Here is a 21,041-nt window from a genome sequence, read left to right as displayed (position 1 = left end):
AAAACCAAATTTATTTTGAGGAAGAGCAATTCATTACAAAATCCTTTTTTAAAAAAAAGCTGTTTTCCCTGCATGTGCTTTTTCTTAAACTGATACTGGGACATTGTTCTGTCCAAACTATAACATCTACTTCTTTATTTATTACACCATGCAGTTTTGAATTTGCTGTGGCCAGCTCCCAGCTGAATTAATTTGACATCTGGGATGTCTCCTTGCGATCTCTGTTTCTCTTGTCACCATGGTCCACTCTTGACAAGGGTAAGGAATGAATATCTAGTGGGTCACCTTGAATGAATTTTTCTTACTTAATCTTATAATAGAATGTGATGTAGGTTTTGATAGATCCATGAATGTCACAGAATAAAACATGAAACAGAAATTGTGCCACTTGCTCTAATTTTGGGGTTATTATGATAAACAGGATAAACAAGAGCATTCCAAGAGTACAAAAATCCAAAAATCTAAAAACTGCTAAGGACATGATACATTTTAGTAAAGTCTACATTATCCCATGTTGCTCATACAGTTCTTGCAAGTTTTGACAATGTGTTTTGAATGAATAGACCAGTTCATCACCAGATTAAAGGAAAGTTCACTGAACTAAAAGTAATTCTACTTTTTCAGTATATGTGAATTAATAAATAGTTATACAGTATCTCAAGAACTGGCAATTTTATTATTTTGGGGGTAGTCGGAACCTAGAAAATCAAAAGTAAATCTGTGGAAGAAAATGAACAGCCTCAAGGAAGAGAAGGATAACTACCTAATAATAGTCTTCATTTCTTATTGTTTGGGAAATTTATAGTAAGTTTACAATCTTGCAAAAATATGGTGTCATTTAACAAATGTCTGGGTGCAATATTGTCATGCTCCAATTCAAATCTAAATAAGGTAAAATTAGGATAAGATAAGATAAAATTAGGATAGGATAGGATAGGATGGCTAGGATAGGATAGGAAGCCAGTTCACTTAAATATTTGTATTTTTTAACCTTGACCACTTAAGATGTGTGGCTGGAGAATTCTGGGAGTTGAAGTCCACACATTTTTAAAATGGCCAAGGTTGAAGTGGTATTTGGGAATGATGTACTATTCCTCTATTTGCCCATTATCCAATTCCCCTCTCTTTTCTCATACCTTGTGGCTTTATTGATATAATAAGTAACCAGATTGGTGCAAGAGCTAGCAAATGTATGATGACAACACCTTAACTTTGGTAAATGCTAAACTTGATTTGCTTTTGATTGGCATGTTGTGAGAACATAGTTCCAATTGACCCACCTATGGTTCAATATATTTTGAGCATTGAAAAAAAAAAAAAAAGATGGATTCAATGATCAGATTTAGTGTCCTGTACTACAAAGCACACAAAGATAAGCATAGCTCAGTTGCAGACAGGGGTGCAATTCACCTGGTGTAACATCCGGTTCGGTGAACACGCACTTCATGTTTGCAGGCGCATAGAGCATTTGCTACTGACCTTCTCCTGTGTTAAACAGTTGATGTGTGGCAATCTGCTGTGCCTTGCGAATCATCTGAGCTTGAAAACTAGGTTATAAAGCACAGACTAGAGCCAGGGCGGGCGGGTCGGCCCAACAGCTGATCATCACAGCAAGCCTGTTCACTCACAGCTGATCCTCGGAGCTAATGGTTCGCCCAAACCAGGCCAAACCAGTAGAATGCCACCCCTGGTTATGGACAGATACATTATTTTTAATTCTTTTTTTCCACATTCTTTTTTCTCCCCTCATACCAGCTGATGGTTCCTGAGGAATGTAGTTATAGGCACTGATTAAAACAATGAGAACAATTTATATTGTGAGAATTTGCTTCTTGGGATAGCAATCACTTGTACTTTCCACCGAGGCCAATTCAGCATCAGAAAGAAATATTGGAAAAAGCAATGAACAGAAAAAGCCCATTGATCCTCATATGAAAAGTTACTCATGCTTCAAATCCCACAAGAGTCCAAGTGACAAAGACTTTGATGAGCGTGAAAGATGTCTCTACTTCTACTTTCTGACTAATTTGGGAAAACACTTTTTCATAACTGTTCTATCTTATTCTCAAAGCATCAAATTATTTGTTCAATGATCAGATCAAAAGAGAGACATACATTTGTTCTAATACAAATGTGAAGGATGCAGTCAAGGAGATGATATGCCTCCACCTGCCTTGAAGTGATTAGCTACACCTTGTTGGGAGTGCCCAGAGGTGGAATTCAGCAGGTTCTGACCAGTTCTGAAGAACCGCTAGCGGAAATTTTGATGTGTGGCAATTCGGAGAACCAGCAAATACCATCTCTGACTGGGCCCACCCCATCTATTCTCTGTCTCCCCAGCTGATTGGCTGGGTCTTCTTTTGTTGCCCTGCACAGGAGAATGGAGCTGGAAAGCAGGTTAATGTGGAGGGGAGGGAATGGGATTTTGCAGTAACCTTCCCCCAGAAGTGGGGAGGAAATGGAGATTTTACCTTTACTTTTTATCCTTCCCTGCCATGCCCACCAAGCCACACACCCCAAGCCATGCCATGCCACACCCACCAAGCCACGCCCACAAACCAGTAATAAAAAAATTAAATTCCACCACTGGGACTGTCCCCCTTTCCTACCTGTATTTCTCTCTCTCTCTCTCTCTCTCTCTCTCTCTGCCTCTGCCTCTGCCTCTGCCTCTGCCTCTGCCTCTGCCTCTGCCTCTCCTCTCTCTGTCCCTCTATCTCTCTCTCTACACACACACACACACACACACACTATAGCACTTTCGAAAGGAAACTTTTTTTAAAAAAAGAAGATAACCCAATAGGCAGTGGATATTCATCAGGGAGGAAATTCTGCCCATTTCTCTCCTTATTCCTTATAACATAGGAAGATCCAGCTGCAAAACTAGGGAAGCTTGAAAGAGAAGGTCTGATAGAAAAGCAGTTTTCCTGCATATCCAATATGCAGAGAAAAGCTCATTCACAGAAAAGAGCTGGCAGAGCAGAGCAAACCCTTTTTCACGATTCCCTCCCTCCCTCCTTTTTTTCTGATAGCACTTGGTGTTTTGGAACTGGGTTTGAATCATGCATCATGAATCATGGCCATATACCACTGTATCATTTGGATAGAACATCTAATTTGATCTTTATTTTCTTCTTGCTGAATGCCATGTCAAGTTCAGATGTGATACTTTTTTATTTTATTTTTATTTATTTTAATTTGTCAATTGCTTACAAGATAATAGGAAGAAGTACAACATGTAAGTGAGTAAGAATACAGGAAATAGGTACGAATAAATGGGGACAATACCACAGGGACGGTAGGCATGATGGTGCACTTATGCATGTTTGAGGTTAAAGGAGTGGGGGTTAGAAAGACATAACAACAGAGTCAGGTAGTGAGTTCCAGGCATTGACCACTCTGTTGCTGAAGTCGTACTTTCTGCAATCAAGTTAAGTCGTACTTTCTGCAATCAAGTTTGGAGCAGTTTACATTGAATTTGTATCTGTTGTGTACTCTTGTATTGTTGCGGTTGAAGCTGAAGTAATGATTAACTGGTAGAACATTGTAGCAGATAATTGTATGTACTACTTTGATCTTAAAATGGTTCATGATGATTGAAAAATCTATAACATTTGTCTGCAATGGTATAGGGTCTCCTGTTTGAGCGGGGGGTGGACTAGAACAGGGGTGTCAAACTCGTGTTGTCACAGTGGCATCATGTGACATATTAGGACTTTTCCCCCCTTCGCTAAACTGGGTGGGGGAGGGGCCAGCACGTGATGCATCCGGCCCATGGGCCGCGAGTTTTAACACTCCTGGACTAGAACACCTCCAGGGTCCCAGTTCTGTTATTCCATGTTCTAACTCATTTTTTCTTCTTCTTTCTGTAATAGACAACTATGGGGCATGCTAGGGGAAGAATGCCCATATTTCCACCCTTTATATTTAGATCTCAAGTATCATTTTGAGGGCCCAAGCCCAAACTTGTGACTTAGCCCCTTCCTCCAATATGCATCCCAGACAACTAATACCATGACTTTATTTTTTTTCATCCTTTTTGAATTTATTCCACAGTCAACAGATAACAGATAATCAGAGTTGGAAGGGACCTTGTAGGTCATCTAGTCCAATCCCCCACCCAAGCAGGAAACTCTACACCATTTCAAACTACAACTGGCCTTAAATGCCAGCTACTCAATGCAAGAAGCCTGGTAAATAAAATACCTGAATTTCTCCTCTTACTAAATACAGCTAAATTTGACATCATTTTTGTCTGTGAAACATGGCTCAATGCATCTCTCCCTGACTCCATTACCTCAGTAAGAGACTATCATGTTTACAGATCAGATCGTGAAATCCATAGAGGAGGTGGTGTTGCTATCTTCTATAAAAAGTCCTTACATCTAAAAAACATCCAAGTTACCCAAGAGCTTGCTCTTCCTGAGACCATTATCTGTGAACTGACCTTAAATATCACATTTCGGTTCTTACTATGTTACAGAGCCCCTGATTATGACATTGAACATGTAAACAAGCTAAATATACTACTAACATGGGCAGCATCCTGCCCACACACTTTTATCTTTCTTGGTGACTTCAATCTACCTCATATTAACTGGACCCTAAACGAATGTACAGCTGAACCCATACATGCAATCTTCTACAATGCTGTAACAAATCTGGGACTGGAACAACTAGTAACCAACAATACTAGACTTAACAACTGCCTCAATCTCATCTTCTGCAATAGTTTGAATTCAATTTACAGAATACAAATTAAAGAACCCTTTTCCAACAGTGACCACAACATGATTGACTTTTGTCTCAACATACGTCCACATAAAAATCATCACAATGACAAAATCCCCAATTATAAATGGCAGTCTAATCTCTTCTTGAAGGTCTCAAGTGATGAAGCTCCCACAACTTCTGAGGGTAAGCTGTTCCACTGGTTGATTGTTCTCACTGTCAGACAGTTTCTCCTTATTTCCAGGTTAAATCTCTCCTTGTTCAGCTTCCATCCATTATTCCTTGTCTGGCCTTCAGGTGCTTTGGAAAATAGATTGACCCCTTCCTCTCTGTGGCTGCCCCTCAAATATTGGAACACTGCTATCATGTCTTCCCTGGTCCTTCTCTTCATTAGACCAGCCATGCCCAGTTCCTGTAACTCTTCTTCATGTTTTAGTCTTCAGTCCCCTCATCATCCTGGTTGCTCTTCTCTGTGCTTTTTCTAGAGTCTCAACATCTTTTTTATAATGTGGTGACCAAAACTGGATGCAGTACTCTAGGTGTGGTCTTACTAATGCTTTATAGAGTAGTATTAGTACTTCACTTGATCTTGATTGTATCTCTCTGTTATGCAATTTAGGATTGCATTAGCTTTTTTGGCTTCTGCTGCACACTGCTGGCTCATATTCAGCTGGTTGTCCACTAAGACTCCAAGATCCTCTTACAGTTACTGCTATTGAGCCTGGTTTCACCCAGTCTATATGTGTACTTTGGGTTTTTCTTGCCTAAGTGTAGGACTTTACTTTTCTCTACATTGAATTTCATTTTGTTAGATACGGCCCAGTGTTCTAGTCTGTCAAGATCCATCTGGATCTTGAGCCTATCTTCTTGGGTGTTAGCTATTCCTGCCAGATTAGTATCATCTGCAATTAGTATCATCTTCTATTTCCTCATCTAAGTCGTTAATGAAGCTATTGAAGAGTACTGGACCTAAGACAGAACCTCGTGGCACCCCACTGCTTACTTTCCTCCATGTAGACTTAGACCCATTAAGGACTACTCGTTGAGTACGGTTTGTCAGCCAGTTGCCAGTTTGTCAACATAAGAGCCCACAAATATTTCCTTTCTTTTTTCCTTTTAATACAAGCAAAACATTCACTCTGCAGACTTTTTGCTGGTTGTGATGGCATTTTGCTGTCAACTTTGTAAGAAAAAAATGAGTGAACCAGCACAGCTGCAAACATTTTACAAATTGAGCAATTAGTTTTAAAACTAGTTTTATCTGGCTTTTTCATTGCAAAGCCATGAATTATCTCCCTAAGGTCAATTTATCTTTTAAAGTATTTTGTCTGTTTTGATAGACAAAACAATGAGTGAATGGCATTAGCATTCTTTCCCTGTTAGAGGATGTCTAGTATTACTGATGAGTGCTAGCTTGCTGGAATATCTTTCTACTTCTACCCTGATCATTGGCAGTGTGCAAAAATCCATATGGTCATACCTACACTTCAGTGAAATTTGATTGCACTTTATTTAAAAAATCTTTTGAAAATATTAATTTATAAAGCATATAGGAATAGTTCATAGATCTGAAGCTCCCCCTGCCTTCCCTTGGGATGTATATTTCACAAAGGAAAGTATTGGAAAATTATTTAAGATGCAGTAGGCAATTTCTTCCATACACACTGGGCTTGCATTTCCTGCAATCGACAGCTACTCAGGCTGTCCATTATGATTGTTTCTTCATCTCTATCCCAACTACAACTCTTCTCTGTTTATTCCCAAAGAATTTAACTGGTCCATAACTCAGTGGTCCGTATCTTGGCCCCATAGCCGGGTTATACAACTATGTACCTGCTCTCAATTGCAAAGAGCTGTGGTGATACAAATAGCCATGATAGCACACTGGTTAGAATGCAGTATTGCAGGCAAATTTTGCCCACAGCTAGGAGTTCATTCCTGACCAGCTCGAGGTTGACTCAGCCTTCCATCTTTCTGAGGTCTGCAAAATGAGGACCTAGAATGTTGGGGGCATTATGCTGACTCTGTAAACTGCTTAGAGAGGGCTTTGAAGCACTATGAAGCAGTATATAATAGCCTAAGTGCTGTTGCTACTGATATTACATCTCTGCATTATTAACAAACTATTTTTCCATCATTGTAATTGAAGGTATTAGTTTTAATCTATCAAGTTCTACATGGATATCTGCAGGATATCTGCAGGATTACCTTCTCTACACATAAAAAGCCCATTCGGTACATGTTCCTGACAAAACATATTTTGTCATTAATGAGAGATAAATAGCAGGACCTACAGACCATGTTTCTCAGTTGCAGTATCAATGTAATAGAAAACTCTTTTCCTTTAAGTAGTGTCCATACTGATGGCCTTCTGGGAGATGAGAAAAACTGATATGCCAGAAGATGCTTGGAGAATGTTGTGGATATCATCTGCCCTTTACATTGTGGAATAGTTGTACTGTCTGATTTCTAATCTGTTTTTACTACTATATTGTTGTAAACACTGGGAATCCATGTCTGCTGATATACAATAAATTGATTTGGGATTTGATGGACCTTAAAAGAGTATATTGCAGACAGAAGCATAAAACTCCCAAATCATAAATCCTAGAAGCAAAAGCTGTCTATGTTCTAGTTCCAGACTATTCATTGGTTAGAACACGTTATTCCATTCCAGCAAATTTAGCAACACCTCCACAATTAGAACAATGATACAAGGAAATCAGTCCCCAAACACTTCCACAGGAATAATCTAACTTTAATAACCTTTTACTGCAATAAATTAAAGTAAAAGATTTAGTCAACCTTTAACTGATCTTGAAAATGCAATGCTAATGCGAATTTCATGGGTAACTACCATGACATTTCAGAGTTGTTAAACTAGAACTGGAAATTGAAGTAGTATCCTTTAAAAAAAGGCCAAAGAAAGCTACTTTGATATTGTAGCTATGAAAAATACATGGAGGCCTCCAGGAAACCAACAAAAGTTGACTTCAACTTAAAAATGATTTTGGATATAGTTCTACTGTCAGGTTGCCGTGTGGTGAGTACAGACCATCAATACTTTTTGGAGGAAAACCTCCAAGGTCCCTTCCTACTCTGTTTTTCTATTATTTTGTTATTCTCTTATTCTGTACATGTTGATTTAATTTATTTTAACTTTGTATAGTAATTCTACATTAACAATGACTCTATTTAGCAACTGTTCAAAGTTAGGACAGTGTTGAAAAAGTAACCATGAGATTTTTCACTTAATGACTGATAGTGACTGAGTTGTAGTCATTAAGTAACAACTAGCTGTCCATCTATATTATGTGTATATACAGATGTTGAATTTTGTATACTTATATTAGATGAATATATAAAAGTATGTATGTAAATAAGATTGACCCATAGAATTGAAAGTCATTGGCAATTATTTTTCTAGAAGAGAAAGCTGGGAGGAAAGGGCAACTTGCCAAGGGGCAACAAGAGTTGCTCATTGGAATTATCCAATGGGCAACTCTTAGAATTAAACCAGCAGAGCACAGGACAGGAACAGCTTAAGGGTGCAATACTGATACATTAATCTTTAGTGGGTTAGAACAATCTAGGTCTGCCCCCTAGATTAATTGAATTTTCCAGATGCATGATGAATGTGACATTTCATTGCTGCTGACTTTTACTCTTTAATAAGTGTGAATCCTACTCCTAAGAAGGTAGATTTTTTTGAAACCAATGTGCCTTATATTTTGAATTGATAGAATAAAAATGAACAGTTGTGCCTTGGTCACTTCATGGATAGATTAATGCAACGAATACTATGTAGGGTTACCGGTGAAAATTGTTCAGAAGTTGCAGCTGGTGTATGCAATATCACAAGCAGTGATGGGTAGATAACACTAACACTCATGGTCCATGAGTTGCGCTGGTTAGAAGTTATTTTCAATGTTCAGTGAAGTTTAATGTGTTGATTGGCACTAATGCCTAGTTATTTGAGGAACAACTGGTTTCTCATGGTTTCTTTAGGATTGGCAAAGTAAGTTCATGAGTGGTCCATCAATTAAGAAATGTCATCTGATGGGACCCAGGTGGTAAGTCTTTGCAACAGCATCTATTCTCTGGACTGCGTGTACTTTGAGATTTCCATGTCTCTTCCACCTTAATAGCCTTTAAAGGAGCATTTTAAAGCACTTTGTTGTGAGAGGGACAATTATATAAATAAATAACATAGCTTCCCCCGCCCCCAGGACTTGGGTTAAGTTATTTAAGGGTCTTTTATCTGTTTTTATTTCTGTGGACAGGGAAGAGACTTGATTGTTGCTATCTTTTGAACTTTATTTCACTTTTTTTTGTGTGTGTTTCTATATTGCTGTCATTTGAGTTCATCGAAACACAAATAAATAAACTTGGGTTTCATATTACAGAGGCAAGAAAAATTTCATTTGCCCTAATGAACATTTCACTTTTAGGCTGTAGGCACAGCAAAAGGAATGGAGCCAAAAGTAATAAAGCTGGAAACCTTGAAAACCATAAAGTACTGGAACCATCTCTGTCCATAAAATCCCCCCTCCCCCGGTGCCTTTTCATAAAATCACTTAATAACATTACCCAGTGTGTGTTGAAAATACTAATTCTGAATTAAATTGTTTGCTGGGCCTGTGATTAATAATTAAAGAGGGTGTATCACAATGGAAGACCTTCCAAGATGTGACAGAGGCTGCAGATTTATTCAATCCACCATCTCACTATTCATTGTATGCCTTTAATCTGTTGCAAAAAACAGAAAAGGGGGAAAACGAGAGGAAAAAAACCCACTGAGATCATTAAGATGTCTTTGCAAGAGCCTCCTGATCCTTTTGACTACCAGGCAAGTATAGTTATTTGCTAAGAGATTCCAAATGAGTTCTAAGCAAACACATCAAACTCCTTTGTTTCAATGAAAAGTAATCAATAAACATACCAAACAAATCAAGCCTTCATGATTGTCAAATATTTAAAAGGAATGACAACAAAAAAGGAACACAAATGATTAGGAGCAAAATTAGAAAAGAGTCTTGTCTTCCTTTCACTTGGTAAGTGGGACTCTGCTCCCTCCTGCTCATTGCCAACGTTAGGCACAAGTCTCGTCGTGTCCCATCAATGTCTCTATACTTAAGTTTCTGCTCTGCCAAAACTTGCACCAACTTGCACCACAAAATCTAGGATCGGTATTCTGTCTCCCTTCCTACTGATTACACAGATTATGCAGTCCCCAACCTTTTTTGGCTCCATGGACCGCCAATGGCAGGGGGGAAGCAGAGTGGATGGTTTCATATGTGCAACCTAGCTCCCACGCATGCGCAGGTGAAGCTTTGTGCACTTGCCTACTACTTGCACAGCAGCCCAGTTCCCAGTGGGCCACAGACCAGTACTGGGGTTGGGGATCCCTGACATAGATCCATCTTCATCAACACTCTTAATAATGCCATATGTTTGTATAACAAGCAGAATTGGTCCATTTTCTATACATCTGCCCCCAACAGGAGTCAGCAGGCATGGAAGAACTGCAAGAAATTTAGATAGTTTAGACAAAGAAACTTTGGCATATATTATGTTCTGTTTGGTTCCCCCCCTCTTCTTCTTGTCCTGTTAGTCTTCTTATGGCTATTTGTATCCTAATTTGTAAGCTACCTAGCAGTAGCTTGGTAATTGAGGCAGCATACAAATGGATACATGAGGAAATAAATAAAATGTATATGCAAAAATAGCTGAATGATATATTTCTTTGGGCACTATTTTCTTAAGGATAAAAACAATCCTGTCATCTATGTCAAAGATCTCCAAACTTGGCAACTTTAAGACTTGTGGACTTCAACTCCCAGAATTCTCCAGCCAGCTATGCTGGAGAATTCTGAGAGTTGAAGTCCACAAGTCTTAAAGTTGCCAAGTTTGGGGACCCCTGATCTACATAGTACTTTCAAGTGGTCAACGAACTTGACATGCATTATTCTACTAAACAAAGAGCTGGTGTGATGCTGTAATTAAGGTGTTAGGCTAGGGTCCAAGAAATCCAGGTTGTAATCCACCCTCAGATATGATCCTCACTCAGTGACTTTGAGCTTGTCATTGTCACTTAGTCCAATCTACCACTCCTGGGGGAAGAAAAACAGAAGGAAAAAATGCAATGTGTGCTTCTTTGAGCTCTTTAAGAGATGGTATAATATGCAGTTAGCAAATGAATAATTAAACTTTACATTTGCAATGACTGCTTCATAGTTACTTGATGATTCTCCCAAGAGAGTTGCTTACAACTCCTAGTAAGCAAAACCAGTTTCAGCATGCAGGCACTTAATATTTATTGTGTTTGATGAAATAGACAAGCGGGTGTTACTCATATTGTAAGTGATTCCTTTTTAGCCACACTAAAGAATTCTCTATAGGGGAAGAAATGGAATAAATATTTTATATCATTAAGGTAAGATATAGTACATTAGTAGTGTTGCAGACAAAAGGAACAAGAGCATGGATTCTGAGAAAGAGTATCTAAACTTGTCCAGTGCATTCATGGCAAAGGTGAAATTCAATTTTGGACAATTTGAAACATAGTCTAGTGCAGGGCTGTTAAACCCATGGGCCAGATGCAGCATGCACTGACATGCTCATGCCCGCCCCATTTTAGAATAATAGAATAATAACAGTGTTGGAAGGGACCTTGGAGGTCTTCTAGTCTAACCCCCTGCTTAGGCAGGAAACCCTATACTACTTCAGACAAATGGTTGTCCAATCCCTTCTTAAAAACTTCCAGTGTTGGAAGATTCACAACTTCTGGAGGCAAGTTCTTCCACTGATTAATTGCTCTAACTGTCAGGTAATTTCTCCTTAGTTCTAAGTTGCTTCTCTCCTTGATTAGTTTCCACCCATTGCTTCTTGTCCTATGCTCAGGTGCTTTAGCTTGACTCCCTCTTCTTTGTGGCAGCTCCTGAGATATTGGAACACTGCTGTCATTTTGTTTTAGCAAAGGGGGAAAAGTCACAATACGTTACGTGACATTGCCATGACGACACGACTTTGACACCCCTGGTTTGTGCAATGGTATGTTTGAGAATCAGTTTGGTATAGTTGTTAAGTAGTCAGGTTTTGAAACCAGGAGATTGTGAGTTCTTAGTCCTCCCTTAGGCACAAAGCCAGTTAGTTAATCTTGAGCTAGTCATTCTCCTCCAGCCCATAGCAAGAAGCAGACAATGGCAAAGCACTTCCAAAAGCTTTCCAAGAAAACTGCAGGAGCTGTGCAGGGAGTCACCAAGAGGCACTGACTTGAGGTATACACACACAGTCACAAACATAAACACACACACACACACACACACACACACACACACACACGTTTACAGCTGAACAGATATTCATACAAGCACTTTAATCATCAGAATATTTTTTTCTTAATCATTTTTTCTTTACCCTGCACACAATCACTTGTGCTCTGGTCATTCCTCAGTTGGATTACTGTGATGTGCTACACCTGAAGCTACCTGTGAAGAGTATTTGAAAGCTACAACTGGTATAGAAAGCAGTGCCACATACAGTTCTGGAGGTCCAGGGGGCAGGGAAGCACATATGGCACTGCGGTTATGTAAGCTGTACTAGTTATTGTAAACTGTTATGTAAGCTGTACTTCAGTTCCAAATCTAATTCAAGGTGTTGGTTATCCCCTTTAAAGCTCTTTAAGGCATGGGCCCAGGGTATCTGAGGAAATGTTTTACTTTTTGGTACTAACACACCTCACTCCTTCCTGTGGAAAGGGCCTACTTTGGATCCCATTGGCCAAAAAATTTCAGCTGAGCCTTTTCTGCTATGGCCCCCACACCCTCTGGAATATTCTCCCCTCAGAGGTGATTTCCTTCCTCACACACCTGATCTGGCTTTGATTCTTGACCTAGGGCCCTGATACAATGCGGGGTGGTTGACGGGGTAGAAATGACTCCCCACCTCCATGCTGTCTATGTTTTAATTTTTTTATTCTAATTTTAATTGTTTTAGGACTTTTTAACTTTTGGTTATATGGTAAGCTTCTCAGAGTTGTTGTATTAGTGGGATGGGTGGCCTAGAAATGAAACAATTAAAAATAAATAAGTATAGCATAGCATAGCATAGCATAGCATAGCATAGCATAGCATAGCATAGCATAGCATAGCATAACATAACATAACATAACATAACATAACATAACATAACATAACATAACATAACATAATATAATATAATATAATATAATATAATATAATATAATATAATATAATATAATAAAACAGCCTCCTGAGAGATAAATAGGATTTTAAAGGGAACAGTCCAATTGCTGACATGTCAGTCACCTCATCTTATTATCTTTCAATTTGTTAAAGAAACTCTGAAAGAAATTTGCTTCTATAAAAGTAGGGAACCTAAGAACTTGATACTTAAATTTTAAGTCATGGTTACTGTTGGAAGTTAAAACCCACCCCTCTCCTAGAAAAATGAAATATTTTAGGATATATTTAAAAGGCAGGATATTTCCCCTAAAAGAGAAGTAGAAACTCAGAGAGGCAAAAACTCAGCCCCCTCTATCTTTGCTAATGGGCCATTAAGGCCTGGGCCAGTCTATTCTACATAACAAAGATTTGCCTCCTTCAGGCAGACCTATAATAGGAATCGCAAAGCCCTTTCATTACATCATCATCATCCAGCATGGCTCAACCAAGCCTGAGACTCAGGATAGCCTACAGAGTTACCCCTGCGTGGCCCCATGGGAGTCTGACAACCAATCAGAATACAAGCTCAAATTCAAATCTCAACAGAGGGCATAAAACCCAGGGACTCTCAGCGCCTCTTCCCTTTTTTTCACCCAGGAGTTCCCAGGCATGTGATCCTGCCCACCTTTAAACCATCTTTCCAAGCAGTCACTATGTTTCCAATGTCTTTTTCCCACTTGGAACTGAACCCAGAACGATATTGCTTCAAACAGTTACTCAGCCAGATTAAATGGTTGCAATTTGGCTATAATGCTCAATTCAATCATAGCGGAAAGCACAGAAGATTCTCCTATCCACAGATTTAAACCTTTTAGTCCCTTTTAGTACAAGTCCCTGGGGCTATAGACCTTTGCACCTGAGCTCTTTGTGAGACAACAATAGTAGCACTATTCTGTTAGGTCACGAGCTATTTATATGTAACACTGTCACTAAAAAATGATTAGGATCATATTGGAGAATTGTCACAATGTGTAATTTTTGGCTCAATAGTAAGCTGCAGACACATGGTATTTTAATTACTCAAAGCACACAACAAAGGAAAGGGTTGGGCTGCTAAATTATAGTGCTTGGTAAACTTTCCAAAACTTTATTGTTGGCTGTGCTGATTCATAAATTGCTTTATAATTGTAACCTTCGAAGCTGGCATTTATGGTGCTTTTTTGAAAAATTCCAAAAGCCATATGTTTACACCATTTGGGATGCTCACATCAACCCTTAACACACATTTGTTCTGCCTTGACTATTTCCAAACATGTTTTTATTTGTATAAATAAATGTGGGCTAAAAGTGGGAAAGATTGTCTAGTCTTTCCCTACATTTTCTTATCTCTATTAAGTGGCCAGATTTAATTACGTTCATGAAATCCTGAAGCCTATTATGAAAGGATAGGATGAAGAACCTGCCAGTGCCAATTGAGATTACCTGGAAGATTCATATCTTCTCTGAGTTGGAAACTTTCAGGAACATCAAGGCTGAATTTCTCTTCACTTCTACTTGGATAACCATTTGTCTGAAATGCTATAGGTTTTTCTGCATAAGCGTGGGATTGGACTAGAAGACCTCCAAGGTCCCTTTCAACTTCTATTCCATTCTATTCCATTCCATTCCACTCCACTCCACTCCACTCCACTCCACTCCACTCTATTCTATGATCTCCATCAGAGTTATTTAGCATGCTCTCAAAGTAGAAAATAGGGAGCATTGCAACAGGCAGTTTTCTAGGGCTAAATCCATGTCTGCTTATTTTGATTTTTAGGCTGAATATTGAAGCTAGCAGTAAGAAGGCCTGAAATATCTCTGTTCAATGTTTTGATGTAACTCATACCTCTGCTTTAAAATGCATCTTTCCTATTAACATACACCAAGGGAAAGAGAGTGGAAAAGATGGAACAGGCTGAAATGCTTAAATTGTATTTTAAATATGAACGTTCCAATGTGGATGTTTGTGTAGATATATATTTTTAATTGGAGGTTAAGGCAAAAGAGAAATGGAAAGGATTTATAGGTGAAAGAATGTAAAAGTGAAATGGATCAGAAATAACCTAATTTAGATGCATTAGATGAATTGACAAGAAAACAGGAACAACTCAAATCCCTTGAAAATCCTTGCAATGTTTTATTCAATTTCACTTTTCGAAAGGATTTGATAGAAAGAAGTGCTACATTGCCTGCTAAGGTAAAAAGAAAAAAGAAAGAAAGAAAAACAAATATAACAACTCTAAGACAGTTTTCCTAGGAGATCTTCTAGGATGGAAGAGAAAGAGCAGCTGGTATACCTTATAGGAAAAGTAACTTTTAAAATATTTTCTTCAGACCCTAAGTTATTATCTAGGCTCCCCACAAGTTCCTTTGCCAGACTAAGGTCTGACAATAGGCATCTGCTCATCCCCCACTTTGGAATGATGACTAAGGACCAAAGGTAAGTCACTCAACAAGATGCTTCAGGATGAAAGCTTATAGCTTACAGTATATATGAAGGGCTTAGCTTCTACTTGCTGCAATATGTGGCATTAATACAGAAAGAAAATCATACACCAAGTTCATTAGAGGTCAGAAATAGTTTAACCTCTTTTTCAGAGAGAGCTTGACAAAAAGAATCATAAGTACTTCAGAAAAGTAAAATAAGTAATTAGTAGACTTTCGTACAACATATTTTTTTTTCTAAATTCCTTCTAAACCATAATTTTTCAGTTTAATCTATTACAATCCCACCCCAATATAGACACTTTAGAGTAGAGATCCCTAATCCCTGGGCTTGCCAGGATCCCACACCCCATTCAGGTACATGCAGGATCCAGGTAGCGTGCAAAACCACACATCCCACCTCCCCGGTCTGGAGAAAAGCCACTCTCCATGGAACTGGTCCCTGTCACTAAAAAAGGTTGGGAGTCCCTGCTTTAGACAACAGCTGAGGATTGAGGAAGAGGTTACATTCTCTCTGTGATCACTGCTTGCTGTTTTGAGGTTGGTCATTTCCATGTGTGAACTCTTCGCTTTTTATATGCTTAAAGAGGTCTATTTCAAGAGGTCTCCTTGATATGTCTGCATGCAAAGATAACACTGAAAAATGTCTTCAAATGTTACCACAAGAGTAGTAACTTTTGCCCAAAGTGATTTTCAGTTTTGAAGTCTTGGGCTGAGCCAGGTTTGTCGTTCCAAGGCAACCTGAATTTGCTATCTGTTTTTTTGTAGGATTCACCCATTAACAACTTGTTGATTGGCAACTTTCACTGGAGTTATGAGTACTTCATAGTACTGGCATCCATTTTTCCATATCATCAACTAGCTAACCCTAATAATGGAATAGCTAGGTGATGCAATGTTAAAATGGCTGATTAAGTGTCGTTTTGACCACCTTTAAGTGTCAATAGTCCTTTGAGGGACTCACAAAATATTTTATATTATTACCATTATTAGAGAGATAATGATTTGCAAGGAGCAAAGTGTAACCTTACATTATACATTTAACTTTGTTTCTTACTTTCAATGCAATTAAACTCAAATAGCAACTATAATTTATTTTGCTTAACTTTGGAGGATATTTTAAAGGGCCCTTAATACAAATAGGGCTATCCTATTTGAGATCACTTGCTGGAATTTTCTCCAGCTCTTTGCTGTCACCTAGTAACTATCTGGATTTTTGTAGCCAGATTTGGCAACCATAAAGGAAAGGGGATGCTTTTGCTGCTTAAGTCGCAAAATCCATTATTTCCCAATAAAAGTATTTAATAATGTAGCCAATGTCCCAAAATTGTCCCAATAATTCCTAAAAAGAAAGACACTTTTCTGTGTCAAAGATTGTTTTTCCCAGATTGCTACTGAATCCATCTCTAACTTGGGTTTTGGTTGGTGAGACTAAAAAAAAATTAAAATAAACTAACAGTCATGGAAATATGTGCTGTCATACCAGCCTTATATCAAGAGTCTTCTAGTAACAAATTAGTTCCATTCTGAAAGGGAGGTAGAATCTATGGTAAGCAACTGATGACCCATAAGCCAAGTATCATGCTACATTTCTTTTTGGTGGCCTACAGAGCCAACCAAGATTTCAGTCCTGAATAGTGGTGGCAGGAAATTAATAGGTTCATTAATTCAAAACCCCAGAAAGTGGGAATTTGTTCAGGCTTCTGTACTTGTGATATGCATACTAGGCAATGTGTGTTGTGTTCATACATTTCCTCAAGTATTTGCAAATAGATATCTGATCAGTGGATTTCTCATCACGCATTATAAAACCGGCAGGAGAAAAATATATGATTGTTAATGTCTCAAAATGTACACAAAATAATTGACAGACTAGAAAACTGATGTTATGACTTTCTTCTTAAAAACTAAGAACAACTCTGAGGGATCCTTGGTCCTGGTGCTCTCCAAGCACCAGTGCCCTGATTATATTACCTAGTTTGGTAATGAAATGTCTTCAAGAAAACAACCAAGCTCAGAGAACACCAAGAACATATTTCAACCCTAAGATACAAATATTCTTCTCTATAGGGACAACTCTATCAGAAAGTACATATTATCTACTTACATTTTTATAAATAAAAGATACTTTGGCAAACACAAAAGTATCTCCTCTTAACCCTACTGTCCCTGGCATTTTTAATTCATATGATGGTGACTGGTTGAGTGTTCATGTGACTGCTTCATTTTCTCCTTCTTATGTCACCCACTTCTTCCAGGCAGTACACCTGGCTTTTGTAGTCATGCTTTGAAAATAGGTTATTCGTATTTGATTGATGGTGCCAAGAGCTACACTACCCTGACAGGCAGGAAAAACTCAACCTTTGTGAACAACAACAACAATATTTACATCAACATTTCTTCAGTTTTCCCAAATACATTTTGATGATGCAGTTAATGTCATGTTTTGTATTTTGTTTTCATAACAGCCTGCAAAACGGAAAGCTTGGTCCAAATCCGAAGCTCCACTACAGCTTTTCCTCCACAGATTTCATTTAGTTTACATTATTATGACAGTGCCAAGGGCAGGGAACAATAAATTGTAAAGACATCAGTCATGCTAGATATGGAAGCAAAGACATGTGGCTCTATTAAAATAAAAGATGCAGCATCATGGGAATCTTAACATGGCCATGCAGACATCCAGTGGGTGGTGCTGGCTTCATTCATATGTGGTCTTGAGGGGCCCTGTGACTAATCAGTGGTGTAACAATAACAAACAGTACTAAGAGGAGATTTTGGTTTGTGCATATGATAACTCTGGTTAATTTGCTGCTTATTACAAATGCTCCACAAGATGCTTATTATCTATAAACAGTAAATGAAAATCTTCCTTTCAAACTTGTTATCACCAACAGTTGGGAAAGGTCACTTTGACTGTCCCATATACCTTGAGCTTTGCATAGAAATGAGCTGGATTCCAAAGACTTTTGATAGAAGGAAGCTTGTTGCAGTTTTGGAAGTATTGCATTGTGGGATTTTTCTGAAATGGCTGCTCTGTGCCATTTCAAAGCACAATTTACAATAGTATTGCTGACTTTAAAATTAAATTTATTTCCAGGACCTATCTGAAGATCTTCCCTGGAAAGTTCTACCACTGTTAGGAGTGTACAAACACAGGAAGTGTTATGTATTGAATGTATATAGTTCAGTAGTGGGATTCAATATTTTTTACTACCAGTTCTGTGGGCATGGCTTGGTGGGTGTGGCAGGGGAAGGATACTGTAAAATCTCCAGTCAGAGATGGTATTTGCCAGTTCTCCAAACTACTCAAAATTTCAGCTACCGGTTCTCCAGAACTGGTCAGAACCTGCTGAATACTACCTCTGATATAGTTGTGTTAACTGTGCTAAAGTGAAACTAACTTTTAGATGACTCTAACTGTTAGCTCCAACTGTTTTGGAGAGAAATTTAGAACATTTATATTTGGGCGGGCTTTTTCTAGTTCTATGATTGGTTAAGTCCCTGTGGACCTAGAGTATAAATCACAGGCATTTGCCTGCAGTTCCTCAGTTCCAGTTTTGAGTCAATGAATGCTGTTGCAGTTATGCTGGTCTGGTTCTTGCCTACTGAAGCCCACTACACAATAGGAAGTTTAATTAAGCCTTTGATTCATTTAATCCAGTCTTTTTCAAATTTGAGAATGTTAAAGATGTATGGACTTCAACTCCACACATATCCCAGTCAACACAGTTGCCAAATTTGAACAACACTATTTTAGTCCAATGTTATCATTACTGGCAACAACTATCTGAGGTCTCAAAGAGAGATTTTCAGCCCAATTTCGAGATGTGAAGAATTAAAACTGGGACTTTCTGTACTTCATGCAAAGTATAGGATCTATCACTGAGTAATCATCAGTGCCATGCTTTCAATACAAGAAGAATTTTGAAACTATATTTTCCAGATTTGAAATGTTGTCTACTTATACCCTGTTTCAACATTTGTTTTGAATACATACATAATTTACTTTGTTCATTATTGATTTCAGTTTCATATAGGAAAAATCTTTGAAAAGTTTTGTATTGACTATTTTAAGCAAATAATAAATATGTGCCAGAGGCATAATTTCTGAAAATCTGAAAACCAGACAAACTTACTAGGAGTCTTGCAAAAGAAAAGACTGAAAAGACCTGTACTGATACTGTAGGATCTGATCTAAACACTAGCAGACATGTAATAAGACATACTATGAAAGTTATCCCCAATATCACTATTCCCATTTGACATTAAGAACAAAATAGGAATTGATGAAATAAATGAAAATTTTGGATTATACTGAATAGGTTATATGGTAGTATATCTGGTTAATTCACATCTGTGAAATAAATGAGGAGGGGATATTTAAATGAAGCTTCCATCATAGAGGCAAGGAAGTTTTATGGTTGTTTTGGAGGTTTTGACTCTGTTTTGTAAACTGGTCAGGGATATGGCACATAAAATAAGATAGGTAGCTATATTCCTTCCTTCCTTCCTTCCTTCCTTCCTTCCTTCCTTCCTTCCTTCCTTCCTTCCTTCTTCTTCCCTTCCTTCCTTCCTTCCTTCCTTCCTTCCTTCCTTCCTTCCTTCTTCCTTCCTTCCTTCTTCCTTCCTTCCTTCCTTCTTCCTTCCTTCCTTCCTTCCTTCCTTTCCCTTAGTGCTATAGTTTTATTTATTTTTTTACAAGACAAGTTCTGAACTTAAATATTTTGTGGTTATGTTCCTAATTCAGGGCTTTAGGATTCCACAGGATTCCAAATAGTATTGAATCTAATCTTAATATAAAGTAAATGTGGGAAATTGAAATGGCAGTTATTCCCAACCATCCGGAGTATTAGAAAAGCACTGATATGGACCAGGCCTGATGTGCAGTGAAGCAATTGGTGCCAGAAAGTAGCTATGTTTTGTTGTGATTAGAACTTGAATATTGGGCATGGGCCCTGCTCACTTAAGCATAGATTTTTCTCTAACTCATTAATTCACAGTTTTGCAAGAATACAATATCGCTTTGAAAGGAGCCAGGAGAGGTATTTGTCAGCATCAGGGGAACTCTGCAATTTTGTTTCTTAGAGTGAAAGCTTCAATAAAACTACTATCCCTTTATTTCACCTCTTATTTACAAGTTTAAGTGGCAAGGCAGATGGCTAAGTTTGACAGATACAAAGAGGGGTGCTTTTAATTAGCATTTTTTTTTCCTTAAAAGGATTGTTTCCCGGTTTTGTTCTCACATATTTGGCCTAGCATGAAGATTTAGAGTTGTGTTAGGAAACACGGTATATGGCTTAAGCCTTCAAATACTTCTCCGGATTCTGCAAATGGGGAAATTATTTTAAAATTATTTTAAAAATATGCATAAATGCCACATATCTTGTTAATACTAATAATGACATTTCAGCAATTTGTCCCCCCCAAAGGTTATTTAAATAAATTTTGCCATGGATTTAGCAATAGCAATAGGACTTAGACTTATGTACCACTTCACAGTGCTTTACAGCCCTCTCTAAGCAGTTTACCATCAACCTATTGCCCCCAACAATCTGGGCTTTCATTTTACTGACCTCGGATAGATGGAAGGCTGAATCAACCTTGAGTCTGGTGAGATTTCAACTGCCAGATTGCAGTCAG

Source organism: Notechis scutatus, chromosome 2 (genome assembly GCF_049901735.1).
Source record: "Notechis scutatus isolate UNSWTSFEM ecotype Mainland chromosome 2, rNotScu1.2, whole genome shotgun sequence".
NCBI lineage: Eukaryota > Metazoa > Chordata > Lepidosauria > Squamata > Elapidae > Notechis > Notechis scutatus.
The sequence above is the reverse complement of the archived record's forward strand: the minus strand, read 5'-3'. Positions refer to the sequence as shown.